The 14,109-nt window shown below is 37.4% G+C and overlaps 1 pseudogene; it reads left to right on the forward strand.

Moving 5' to 3' along the window:
* Positions 1-12,463: 12,463 nt before the first annotated feature.
* Positions 12,464-13,251, forward strand: LOC143689901 (membrane-associated progesterone receptor component 1 pseudogene; annotated as a pseudogene).
* Positions 13,252-14,109: the final 858 nt, after the last annotated feature.

Consider the following 14,109-nt stretch of genomic DNA (forward strand, 5'->3'; position numbering starts at 1 on the left):
TTTTCTGAGCATTGGATATGTATGCAATTGGTTTGTCTCTTATATGCTTCTGTCTGAAACTTAATGTTCTTTAATTTTAATGTGGAAATACATTTACTGAATCTTTAATTAAAATCTGTTTAACTCTGTGCCCCTTCAGAAGAATTTCATATCCTGATGGTTTCAGTTACTAACTTTGGTTTGGTTTGATGTTTTAAAGGTGGTTTTTGCTTATAAGATTTACTGCTAGAGCTTAATTGCTGTTTTAAATGGAGGATATTGCTCAATAATAAATTTAATCTATAAAAGTAGAAATGATGTATGAAAAGCTGGTATTTGAAGATGAACAACAATCTATATACTAAGGATACATAGTGAGGACTGAATAGGTATATACCAGAATTTCTCACCCAGAGCATTATTAACATTTTGGGCCAGATAATTCTTTGTTGTTAGGGGCTGTACTGTGCGTTGAGGATTTTAGCAGCATCCCTGGCCTCTATATGCCACTATATGCCAATGGCACACCTCATCGTCCCCCCATTTGTGGCAACAAAAAATGTCTTTAGATGTTGCCAGATTGCTCCATGGGAGACAAAACTGTACCGGTTGAAAACCAGTGTTATATTGACATAATACTGTATGTATAATACCATTGCTAGATGGGAGTGAATATTCTGATGGGGCATAGTTGATAGGCTGTGATTTTATTTTGGGAAGTGGAGGTACAGGCAGAGACCTAACATTTATTGTATAACTACTGGACACTAGATACTATATTAAGTATTTTCTTTTTTTAATTCATTTAGAAATTCTGTTTTATCTAAAGAGTAAATATAGGCTCAGACGTTAAGTAAGTTTCTCAAGGACTAGCCACTCTTTTCACTATGTGCTTCTCATTTCTACCTTCCCAGCATCGCAAAACAAATTGAATAGATAACCCGTGCTTCTAATACTCAAAAATTTAAAATACAAGTGTGGGTTGCTGTTTCCATCTGTTCTTTCCAATTAGAGGTTTTCTACATTAATCTCAGACCTTTTATCTTTGCTATAACTGTTGTTACTTCTCTTTGTCACTTGTTTTTGTTCTCCTCTTGTCTACGTCTTTGCCTTTTCAGTAGAAGTATACATTGTTTACCAGACTCTACTCAGTGTTAGTGAGGAGCTGCTTCTTTGCTTCAAAGAAAAAAAAAGCTTTCTTTATGACAACTTGTATCTTTGGAGCTTTCCCAAAAGTCTGAGTGTACTGTGTTTTGAATAGCAAAGATTTATTGAAGTTTTTGGTTCTGTCTTATATCAGGTGTGTGTTACCCACCTGAAAGACTGGCTGTTTTTTCTTGGCAGAATAGTACATGTAAGAAGAATAAATAATATCAGCCCATCCAAGTCACTAGGAAAAATTTAAATTAGCATGTATAAAATATTAATTTCCTCTGAGATATAATACAGTCTGAGTATAAATTACAACGGAGGACTTTATGCTACAAGGTGATATTTAATGTAAAATAACGACAATGAATTTTAGCTAATTTTGTCTGGGAATTTCACATGTATGTTTGCATTTTTGTTACTCAGCCCATACAGTCTTAAAATAGAATCAAAATTTCAGAATTGTAGATTTAGAATCATTTGACATTTTGGGAAATTGACGCCCCCCTGTATCCTTTGCTCAGGGTCACATGGTACTTGTTGGGGGAGTTTTATTACCAAAATTTCCTGATTTGGTAATCAAGAAAAAAGAGGACTTTTTCTTCTAGACATTATGGCTGCTCTTTAGGAATAATTTTTCAGAATTTATTTCCTGCTGTTTAGAGGGAAATTTCAAATGGTAGTTTTTGAAGTGTACAGATTTAATGCAGACAAATGGAAGAAACCGTCATAGGAGGTTTTTTTCTTCCCTTAACTTAATAATGGTTGTTTTGTTTTACGCTATAACATTCTCTTCAAAACAGATAGCAAAAAAAACCATATGGGGTGATTATTTTTTTCTTGGATATTTTCGTATGTGTGTGCACATGTATGCTTTCCTCTTTTACTTACTTTTTTTTTTTTTTAACTTTATTACTTTATAAGTTCATAGATGGCAGGGGTCTGGGGCAGGATCTTTAGGCCCCTTCAATAATTACATATATGTTCCATGTGGAAATATCATTATTATCTTCCAGTAAATATGAATGGTTAGTAGTTTGGTAAATTAAATATGCTGTAGAAGGAGAGGAAGGACCTTTTTCGTCAATAAGAATTAGTTTCCAGGCCCAGTTCAGCGTTTCCTAGTGACTTTGGAGAAATCATTAAATGAATGCCTTTGAAGACATTCTTTTTCTTGGTCTATAAATTGGGGTAGTAAAGCCTACCCTAGTCACCTTAATGAAATTCCACTTAATTAAAATACTTTTTTTGGTTGTGTATAAAAGCACTTTATAAGTGGTAATGGGCCCTATGATAGGGAATTTTACTGTCAGAGGAGGTATATTTGGAATCAATGATGTAACTTCAAAGAAGAGAAAGGGCCTCAATTAGAGGTGGCAGGACTAAATTGATGTATGCTAAGGAAATAGAGGAATCAGTTACCATAAGGGCCATAAGGAAAGAATTATTCTAATATGTGCTTTACAATTTGCAACTTTACATCTTATTTGATGGTATAGGTTTTCAAACAGTTTTGTGGGACTCTTAGATGATTGAGAAAACACATTTTATGTCCTTCATGTTTATATTGATCCCATGAACTGTTTGGTCTTCATCAAATATATTTTTGTATAATAGATTTGATGCATGAATATGGGAAAGAAAGAAAAACTTGAGTTCTGAGCATTATGCTAGATACTTTAGGGCCTGTTACTTTTCTCAATTTCTGCAGCTACTTTGTGAAGTGAATATTAATAATCCCCATTTTCTAAATAAAGGAACCAAGATACACATTGTCATAAGTTTATATAAAATCATCCAGCTAGCAAGTGGTGAATCTACACTTCAAATCTAAGTCTCTCTCTAACTCCAAAGCCTCTACTTGGTTTAGTGTTTAATGAAATTAAGGGAAGTAGTAGCAGTGGTGGTGATGGTAGTGAAATGAAATTTTCACTTAAAAATTTACAGATTATGTAAATGGCATATCTGGACTCCTCTGTTGCATTAATCAGGAATTTACCTTTATGAGGTTTTTGAGGAATTTACCTTGATGAAGTTATTGATGAATTTATTAATTTCAATAATGAGGTTATTCATTTCACCGTATATAAGTAAAGGTAAAAAGGTTAACTCCGTGATGTCTTTTTTACTGTAAATACAATTAGGGTCATGGTGGCTCAGCAGGCAGAGTTCTCTCTTGCCATGTTGGAGACCCGGGTTCAATTCCCGGTGCCTGCCTATGCAAAAAACAAAAACAAAAAAACCACACACACAAGTTAAATACAGTTAGCGTATGAATTAATTATTATTGTCTTTTTTGCCTTGTTCCATAGATGAATTTCTGAAGTTTTATGTAAACAAAATTGAATCAGAACTAGTTTAAATGTCCCAAAGGAATTGCTACTTAAAGGAATCTATGTTGAATATTTTTGAAACAGCACATAAAAAATTTATCTGCTCTCCATATAAATTTTAAGACTTCTGTGATAAGTATAAGTGGGTGTATACCTCTTAATGTTTTGGAAGTTTAAAAGTCCTTGCAAATTGTAACATAAATGATATTTTGTTTTTATTAGGTGTTAAGATAAGTCAAGGAGGCTAACTGAAAAGGAGCTTGCTGAGGCTGAAAGCAAGTAGGCTGCTGAAAAGCTAAAGAAGGCCAATGATAGCAGCTTACCTGAAATTTCTGAGTACGAGGTGTAGTATAATTTCTCTTTTATGTTTTATACCTGAAATTTTGTGCGGACTTTTAATTATTTGAGGTAAAATATTTGGTTTGTTTTAGTACTTTTAAGTGTTACATTTAGGGAAAATGTCCTCATGAATTATTAAAATTTACCAAACAGAGTAATAATCTGAGTATGAATGATTCTGAATTAAGTAGTCATACTGTGTCTGAATGTCTCTAGTAGTTTAGGAGTGTAGGCATAGTATAAATATGGAGTTTAAGTGAAAGGTATTATTATATCCTTTGTAATGGGTTTTGCTATTATAAGTATCTCAGGAAATGATGGTAACCTACTGATTGTAAACCAGTGAATTCAGAACAGAAATCTAATTACATTTTGGATATTGGGCTATATTTATATTGCATGTTACACTTTATGCATAAATATCCCTAGAAACAGAATTCTGCATGGTTTGTGCTACTCTTGACTTTTTTTGATGACTCTTGAGTGACCAAAAAAATGAGAGTCTTTCTGGGTACATAGAGAACTGTTTATAAAATGTTTGTATTTAGCTATTTGAAAATGAATTTTAAAGTATCTGTGCAACCTGTAACATCTCTGATAAATATGGGCAAAAATAAGCTTTTAGCTCCAGGATTTGATATTAGATGAATTATGTTGATAGGACTGGCAGAAAATCTAAAAATCTGTGTACTATGATAAATTATTTATATTTGAAATAGAATTCTGCCTTTTCAGTATATTTTTGTTTGACTTTATATGTAAAGTTATTTGATAAAAAGATCAAGCAGTGGAATTTGTATAAAAATTATATACCTACCTGACAGTGAGTAATAGATACTGCTCAAAGCAAATGCAGACCCAATCAGTATATACCCAAATAGAGGCTTTATTTTTTGAAATGCTATTCTGTCATTTAGATATAAGTTATTCTTAAATAGGTCAAAGTTTTCTTGTTTTTGTAGCTATAGTAATAGATATTTATGAATATTCTATGAAATTTTTATGAAATATTTTATGAAATTTTTCTCAGAGGACTTAAAACCAAAACATCCCCCCAAAACTAATTTCTTGGTTGCATCATTTAGCAAGGTTTTCACCCCTATTTATCATATTTTATACTATATCCTTTTAATAAAATCTCACTTTCTTTCCAAATTTAAATATTCTCATTATGCTCTGTCATTGTTTGAATGGATCTTGACTTTTATTTAGTCTTCGTTTTTTTTTTTTTTGCCTAAAATTTGTCTGGTGTTTCCTAGATTTTGAATTAATAAAAACTAAATAACTCTAAAATCTGTAAGTGCGACCATAGGTTAAACACAATCTTTTTAAAGGCAAGGTGAATGAGAAGATTGAGATTAACTTCATATGTTTGGTATCTGGCAGTTCACTGTTAATGTTGAGCAATAACATCAATTTCATAGCACAGTCTAAAATATTTTTCAGTGAATCAATAAGGAAATTTTTATGAAATCCCCCCCACCATTTTTTAAACTTAATTCCACCATATCTTTTTGACATTTTGTTCAGATAGTGCCACTTTTCTTGGGCAGTGGTTAAACAGTTACTCATTTCAGTTGTCCATGCTTTTTAGGAGATATAATTTTGGCCTTGGTCTCATAAACTCATATCAGCTTTGAAAGAATATTGTATTAGGTAAAGACAACTTTCTTTGATGCTGGGAAAGAGTTTGGCATACTACTGTTACTTGCTTGTTTGTGTTTATGTTTAAATCTAGTTTTGGTCGTTTCTTTTTTATATTAGCTAAGTAACACTCCTTGTACTTCAGAAACATTGTATAGATTCATTTCTACAAGGACAGAGAGTTCAAAAGCTTAGGTTTCTAATTTATCTTCTCTTGCTGCCATTAATATAGCTTAAGCATTTTGGTTTGGAAAGCATGTAGTTTATAGAAGGTCCAGTGAATTTGAAGATAAATTTACTGATACGCTTAAATATTCAGAAATGCTATTGTTCATTGCTTTCATTAAGTTTTATGCTTTTATCTTTTGAGCTCCAGTAGGGAGAACATTCCCCACTAGTGGATAGAATAGTAATTCTGAAGGGTCTTAATGGTTGAGGGGCAAAAAAAATTTTAGCCAGTATGTTTGAGAAATACTAGATTTTAAAGAGGTAGGTTGGTTGTGATATTTTAGCGCTTTTCAGGGATTTTATTTTTTTCCTATATGGGCAGGCACTGGGACCCGAACCTGGATATCTGGAATGGCAGGCGAGAGCTCTGCCACTGAGCCACTGTTACCCTTTTCAGGGATTTTTATATGTTAATATGTTCATCAGTGGGCTGTGAAAGGAGGATGAATAATGAAATTTGTATAATTTGCCAAACTTTGACTATGAAATTAAAAAAAAATTGTACTTGAGAATGTGTGCGTTTACAGAAAAATCATGCAGAGAATAGAGTTCCCATACTTTTCCCTATTTAAACACTTTACATTAGTGTGGTACCTTTGTTACAATTGATGAAACAATAAATTATTATTATCCTATTAACTGTAGTCCATGGTTTACATTACGACTCATTTTTTGTGGCATACACTCCTAGGGTTTTGTTTTGTTTTGTTTTTGAATTTTTATTCTAGTAACATATATGCAACTTAAAATTTCCCATATTCAAATATGTAATTCAAGATGCATTGCCAAATTGTTTGTGGTTTTAAATAGGGCTTGATACAGAGGGACAGCTTGATATTTTTGATAGATTTACTTCAGATTATACATAAATATCGGTTATTACAGCAACAATATACCCTTGATCTATTTAAGGTATCTGTTTAAGGTATACCCTTGATCTATTTAAGGTACCCTTGATCTATTTAAGGTATCTGTTCTTAAAACTGTGATTGGTATTTCTGTCAATAAATTTTGGAATTAACAAATGAGTATAGTTAAATGTCTTGCATTTGTTTAATTTTTGTCTTTCCATCAAAAGTGTTTCTAAAAACTATAGTAATCAGTTGTGGATTGTATTAGTTAGGGTTCTCTAGAGAAACAGAATCAACGGGGAACACTCACAAATATAAAATTTATAAAAGTGTCTCATGTGACCATGGGAATGCAGAGTCCAAAATCCACAGGACCTGTGAAGCCAATGATTCTGATGGAGGGTCTGAACAAACTCCACAGGAGAGGCTCTCTAGCTGAAGCAGGAAGAGAGCTTGTCTCTTCTGAATCCTCCTTAAAAGGCTTCCAGTGATTAGATTAAGTATTACTCATTGCAGAAGACACTCCCCTTTGGCTGATTCCATTTGGAATCAGCTGTGGATGCAGCTGACATGATTATGATTTAATTCTATGAAATGTACTCATCACCAGAGATAGGCCAGCACTTGCCCAACCAGATGAACAGGTACCACCACTTGGCCAAATTGACACATGAACCTGCCCATGACAGTCCACCCCTTGTCAACTTGGCAGCTATACATACCACCTTAAACCATACTTAATTTCTAAATAAAAACAATAAAACATACATTTTTTCTTTCACCTAACAATACTCAACTATCCTGCATATAACTGGAAACACATTAAATCTTTCCAGAATAGGGTGCAAATCCTTGGGTTATATTCATTCTTAAACTTGATATCTTACAACTTAAATAGTATAACATGAACAAAACAGCATTACAGTCCTCATTTCTGTAACTGATCATGTAGTCAAAGTTCATATTTATCACTACCTTCTTCCACTACCCATTCCATGTTCCCTTTCCCCTCAGCAAGCACTTCAGCTGGCCATGGTTCTTTGCCTGGTGGGGTGACCCAAATCTTCATTCCTGAAGTTTCAGAGCCAATGGTAGTCCTGCCTGGATTGGGTTGTTGCAGTTCCATTGATTTTAATCACAGGGCATGGCAGTACTAAAAGACGCCCTAAGGGATCTCCTATATTCCAAGAAAACTCTTCTTTACCTCCATTATGTAGCTGCAGTCCTACATCCCCCTGATAGTCAGGGTCAGTCACCCCAGACAATAATGCAGTCCCCTTCTTGGCTTGGTGATCCAGTGGCATGAGCAGCCCAAAGTGACCAGGTGGCAGTATTAACTTCCAGTTAAATGGAATCATTGTTGTTTCTCCTGGAGGAAGCACTCCCTATTTTGGACCTAATACCTGTAGAACAGCAGAGCTCAGGGTTGCAGGGATAGGAAGCAAACATTTTCCTAGTGGATCACTAGGGGTAATAGTGAGTGGTGCCACTCCCATTTCCACCCCTCTATTCCTGGACCCATGGATCCTTGCTATGGGAGAAACAGCACCATATAGCGGATGCTAATTCAGAGCATATACAGCTTCCTGAAGAACATTAACCCAGCCTTTCAAGGTATTGCCACCTAGTTGGCACCGTAATTGAGTTTTCAAAATGCCATTCCACTGTTCTATCAATCCAGCTGCTTCTGGATGATGGGGAAGATGGTAAGACCAGAGAATTCCATGAGCATGTGCCCATTCCTGCACTTCATTTGCTGTGAAGTGTGTTCCCTGATCAGAAGCAATGCTGTATGGAATACCATGACGATGGATAAGGCATTCTGTAAGCCCACGGATGGTAGTTTTGGTGGAAGCATTGCGTGTAGGGAAAGCAAACCCATATCCAGAGTATGTGTCTATTCCAGTTAGAACAAATTGCTACCCCTTCCATGAAGGGAGTGGTCCAATGTAATCAACCTGCCACCATGTAGCTGGCTGGTCACCTTGGGAAATGGTGCCATATTGGGGGTTGAGTGTAGGTCTCTGCTGCTGGCAGATGGGCACTCAGCAGTGGCTGTAGCCAGGTCAGCCTTCATAAGTGGAAGTCCATGTCGCTGAGCCCATGCATAACCTCCATCCCTACCACCATGACCACTGTGTTCATGAGCCCATTGGGCAATGATAGGATTTGCTGGGGAAAGAGGCTGACTGGTATCCACAGAATGGTTCATCTTATCCACTTGATTATTAAAACCTTCCTCTGCTGAAGTCACCCTCTGGTGTGCATTCACATGGAACACAAATATGTTCATGTTTCTAGCCCACTCAGAAAGGTCTATCCACATACTCCTTCCCCAGACCTCTTTGTCACCAATTTTCCAATTATGGTCTTTCCAAGTCGCTGACCAGCCAGCCAAACAGCTGCCCATGAGTCAATATACAAACGCACCTCTGGCCAGTTTTCCTTCTAAGCAAAATGAACAACCAGGTGCACTGCTCGAAGTTCTGCCCGCTGGGAGGATTTCCCCTCACCACTGTCCTTCAAGGACATCCCAGAAATGGGCTGTAGCTCTGCAGCTGTCCACTTTCGGGTGGTACCTGCATATCATGCTGAACCATCTGTAAACCAGGCACGAGTTTTATCTTCCTCAGTCATTTCACAGTAAGGAACGCCCCAAGAGGCCATAGCTGTGGTCTGGGAAAGAAAAGGTAATATGGCAGGAGTGGAGACCATGGGCATTTGTGCCACTTCTTCATGTAACTTACTTGTGCCTTCAGGACCTGCTCTGGCCTGAAGAGGAATATACGATTTCCATTTTACAATAGAGTGCTGCTGTGCACACCCAACTTTATGGCTTGGTGGGTCAGATAACACCCAGCTCATGATAGGCAGCTCAGGTCTCATGGTAACCTGGTGGCACATGGTTAAGCGTTCAGTCTCTACTAAGGCCCAGTAGCAGGCCAAGAGCTGTTTCTCAAAAGGAGAGTAGTTATCTGCAGCAGATGGTAAGGTTTTGCTCCAAAATCCTAAGGGTCTGCATTGTGATTCTCCTATAGGGGCCTGTCAGAGGCTCTAGACAGCATCTCTATTTGCCACTGACATTTCTAGCACTGTTGGATCTACTGGATCATACGGCCCAAGTGGCAGAGCAGCTTGTAGAGCAGCCTGGATCTGTCACAGAGCCTCCTCTTGTTCAGGTCCCCACTCAAAATTAGCAGCTTTTCTGGTCACACAGTAAATGGGCTGGAGTAGCACATCCAAATGAGGTATATGGTGTTGCCAAAATCCAAAGAGACCAATGAGGCGTTGTGCCTGTTTTTTGGTCATAGGCAGGGCCAGATGCAGCAACTTCTCCTTCACCTTAGAAGGGATATCTCGACATGCCCCACACCACTGGACACCTAGAAATTTCACTGAGGTGGAAGTCCCCTGTATTTTTGTTGGATTGATCTCCCATCCTCTGACACGCAAATGCCTTACCAGTAAATCTAGAGTAGTTGCTACTTCTTGCTCACTAGGTCCAATCAACATGATATCATCAATATAATGGACCAGTGTGATGTCTTGTGGGAGGGAGAAACGATCAAGGTCTCTGCGAACAAGATTATGACATAGGGCTGGAGAGTTGATATACCCCTGAGGTAGGACAGTGAAAGTATATTGCTGACCTTGCCAGCTGAAAGCAAACTGTTTCTGGTGGTCCTTACTAATAGCTATTGAGAAAAAAGCATTTGCCAGATCAATAGCTGCATACCAGGTACCAGGGGATGTATTGATTTGCTCAAGCAATGATACTACATCTGGAACAGCAGCTGCAATTGGAGTTACCACCCGGTTGAGTTTACGATAATCCACTGTCATTCTCCAAGACCCATCTGTTTTCTGCACAGGCCAAATAGGAGAGTTGAACGGGGATGTGGTGGGAATCACCACCCCTGCATCTTTCAAGTCCTTAAGAGTGGCAGTAATCTCTGCAATCCCTCCAGGAATACGGTATTGCTTTTGATTTACTATTTTGCTTGGTAGGGGCAGTTCTAGTGGCTTCCACTTGGCCTTTCCCACCATAATAGCCCTCACTGCACGAGTTAGAGAACCAACGTGGGGATTCTGCCAGTTGCTCAGTATGTCTATGCCAATTATACATTCCGGAACTGGGGAAATAACTAAAATGCGCACATTGTTAAGCTGCCATCTTGACCCAGAAGCTGGTTTGCTCTTTTTCTAGTTATTTTTGTTTGTTACTTTTTGCATAGGCACCGTGAATCGAACCCAGGGCTCTGGAATGGCAGGTGAGAACTCTGCCAGCTGGACCACTGTGGCCCGCCCTCGTTTTAGTTTTGAGGTATACTTTAGAGTAATGTGTATTTTTTTCTTATTTTGTGTGAACCTAATATGTCTGTTAGGTTTGGTTGGTTGAGAGTCTTGTTCAAGTCCTGTATTTCCATATGATCTTCTGTGTAGATGTTCTATCCATTATTGGAAGTGATATATTAGAAGTCTCCTACTATTAGTATAGGGCCACTAAGTTCTCCCTTCAAATTTATCAGTATTTGCTTCATATATTTTGGGGCAGTTTTGTTAGGTGCATATGTATTCATAATTGTTATATCTTGTTGAATTGCCTGCTTTGTCAGTAAATAATGGTTGTCTTTGTTTTTCCTGTTTTTTATTTGAAGTCTTTTTTCATCTGATATTAATAGAGCTATCCCAGCTCTGTTTTGGTTGCTACTTGCATAGAGATTACCCCCATCCTTTCACTTTCAACCTGCTTATTTCTCTGAACTTAAAGTGAATTTCTTGTAAACAGCATATTCTTGGTTCTTACTGTTTCATCTGTTTCTGCCAATCTTTATCAATTAACCAGCAAGTTTAATGTGTTTACATTTAAAATGATAATGCAGGAATTTCTTCTGCAATTTTGCCTTTTAGCCTTTGTAAATCTTATACCTTTTTGGTACATAAGTTCTTCTGTTAATGTCTACTTTCGTATTTAGTTGATTTTTGTATTGTTTTGGGTCTCTTCTCATTTCTCTCTGGACATAATTTTCATACATATTTCCTTGTGGTTACCATGGTTAAAATTTAACATCCTAAATATATGAAAACTATATTTGATTTGATACCAACTTGACTTCAGTAGTGTAACATACATTATTCCTATACTTTCTCCTTCCATTCCCTAGCCTTTAAATTGTGAGAGTGGAGGATGGACAAACAGAGGGCTGTTTCTTGATGTTTACTGTAATTAACCAGCCTCTTCCTCTAGCTCTTCGTGTATGCTATACAGTATTCTGCTGGACTGTAGAGTTTTGAAATAGTTTATTCAGACATTCCCTGAATGTTCAGTTGAGGGATTGTTTCCTGGAGCTTCCTACTCTTCAATCTTCCTATGATCCACCCTGAAAGTCCTAATGTAGTACAAAATACATTTTTGGAATGTAATAAATCTTTTTCTTACCTAAATACAAATGTAGCAGTTATTTCCTCTTTAATCATCTGTGTTCCTTATGCATAGTAAAATTGAAAATGTTTTCTTAAAACAGGTTAAGCCTAGCACTTAAAAAAAAATAGTCTGTTTAGTTAGAGCCCTACGCAGCCAATTGAAATATTATATGTCCTTTTAAAAAAACAATTTAAATATTTCTAATTATGGGATCCACAGCATCATTGTTTATTGACCAACCAGAAGAACCTGAGTCAAATGCACCAGATGGCATAGAATTATTTGAAGACAATCAGCTAACCAGTCTTTCTAAAGCAATAGTATCAAAAAGCAAAGAGATTGAATAGGTGAGAATCCAGTTTTCTTAAAGTGCATGATCTTTTGCCTGTATCACCTGGCATAAAGCACTTGGCACAATTACAGTTAATGTTTATTGACTAAATTTGTTTAGTCTTTTTCCAATTGTGAATTTCAATTTTAAAAATTGTGAAAATTGAACCTTTGCTCCAGAGATCATGGCTTCCGAGGATTTGGCGGCTACGGGCGCCGACACGAGCGACCTGGAGAGCTGCGGGCTGCTGCACGAGATCTTCACGTCGCTGCTCAACCTGCTGCTGCTTGGCCTCTGCATCTTTCTGCTCTACAAGATCGTACGCGGCGACCAGCCCGCGGCTGGCGGCAACAGCGACGACTACGAGCCGCCCCGGCTGCCCCGCCTCAAGCGGCACGACTTCACCCCTGCGGAGCTGCGGCGCTTCGACGGGCGTCCAGGATTCGCGCATACTCATGGCCATCAACGGCAAGGTGTTCGACGTGACCAAAGGCCGCAAGTTCTACGGGCCCGAGGGACCATACGGGGTCTTTGCTGGAAGAGATGCATCCAGAGGCCTTGCCACATTTTGCCTGGATAAGGAAGCACTGAAGGACGAGTACGATGACCTGTCTGACCTCACTCCTGCCCAGCAGGAGACCCTGAGTGACTGAGCTCTCTCAGTTCACGTTTAAGTATCATCACGTGGGCACACTGCTGAAGGAGGGGGAGGAGCCCACTGTGTACTCAGACGAGGAAGAACCAAAAGATGAGAATGATCGGAAAAACTATTAAAGCATTTGGTGGAAGCATATCTATTTTTGTATTTTGCAGAATCATTTGTAACATTCCAGTCTGTCCTTAAAACATGGTGATTTCAATATTTAGGAAAGTTTTGAACTTGCTGTAAATTTTTAAACTATTTGTAACATCATTTGTGACACTGATATACTTAACTTCTGTCTTGGAATGTGCATGATATGTATGTCTCATATCCAGTAAGTGAACTTCAGTGCTGTAACAAAAATATTAATGTTAATACTGTTAAAGTAAATCTGCAGTGTTCCAAAGCTTTTGCTATTGATTAAAGAAAGCTGTCTGGTGACAAAATGACACCTTAAAGCTAGATTCACATGGAAGAAAAACATTTACTGTGTTTCTGAACTGCTTTGTTGTCTCTGTCCTCATTTGGACATTCAGACACCCTCACTAACAAGGTAATCTACATTTAGGACTAAAATAGGATCTGAACACACAAAAGAAAAGCTTTAGAAAAAAATTAGCCAGCTTGCCTAAAAACCAAAATTTATGAAGATTGTAGCACTATCTTCCCAATTCTCATATGCATGGCAAGGCAGTGGTTATTTTATACAAGTGAGGGAGAGGCATACAAAATAGGAACAGGTGTTTGCTCTCCTACGAGCCTTCACACACCCACCCAAAGAATGAGTAAAAACCGTACACATCACTAGCCAAGTAATTTTTAATGTAGAATATTTTCATAAGGTGACAGCCATTCTTCTGTTGCAAAACTATAGTCACTGCAAAAGTAGTAGTTGAGTGTCTAGGTCTTTGATACTGGTCTTTTGGTTAACACTAAACTTAGCTTAAGTAGACTGTACAGTTGTATGAATTTGTAAAACTATTATATGAACAACTAGTGAGGTTTCAAACTTCTTGTAATGGTAGTTCAATAGTCATTGTATTTTCTTGTGAACCGTGTTTAATGGTTTTACCTCAATCAGAAAAAAATGAAGTGCTTTGGTCAGTTAATTAAATGGTTTTACCCAGCAAAAAAAAAAAATTGTGAAAATTGTTTCATTTGATTTCATTAAAATAGCCCTCATTACA

This window comes from Tamandua tetradactyla, chromosome 7 (assembly GCF_023851605.1).
Source record: "Tamandua tetradactyla isolate mTamTet1 chromosome 7, mTamTet1.pri, whole genome shotgun sequence".
In the NCBI taxonomy this organism is placed as follows: domain Eukaryota; kingdom Metazoa; phylum Chordata; class Mammalia; order Pilosa; family Myrmecophagidae; genus Tamandua; species Tamandua tetradactyla.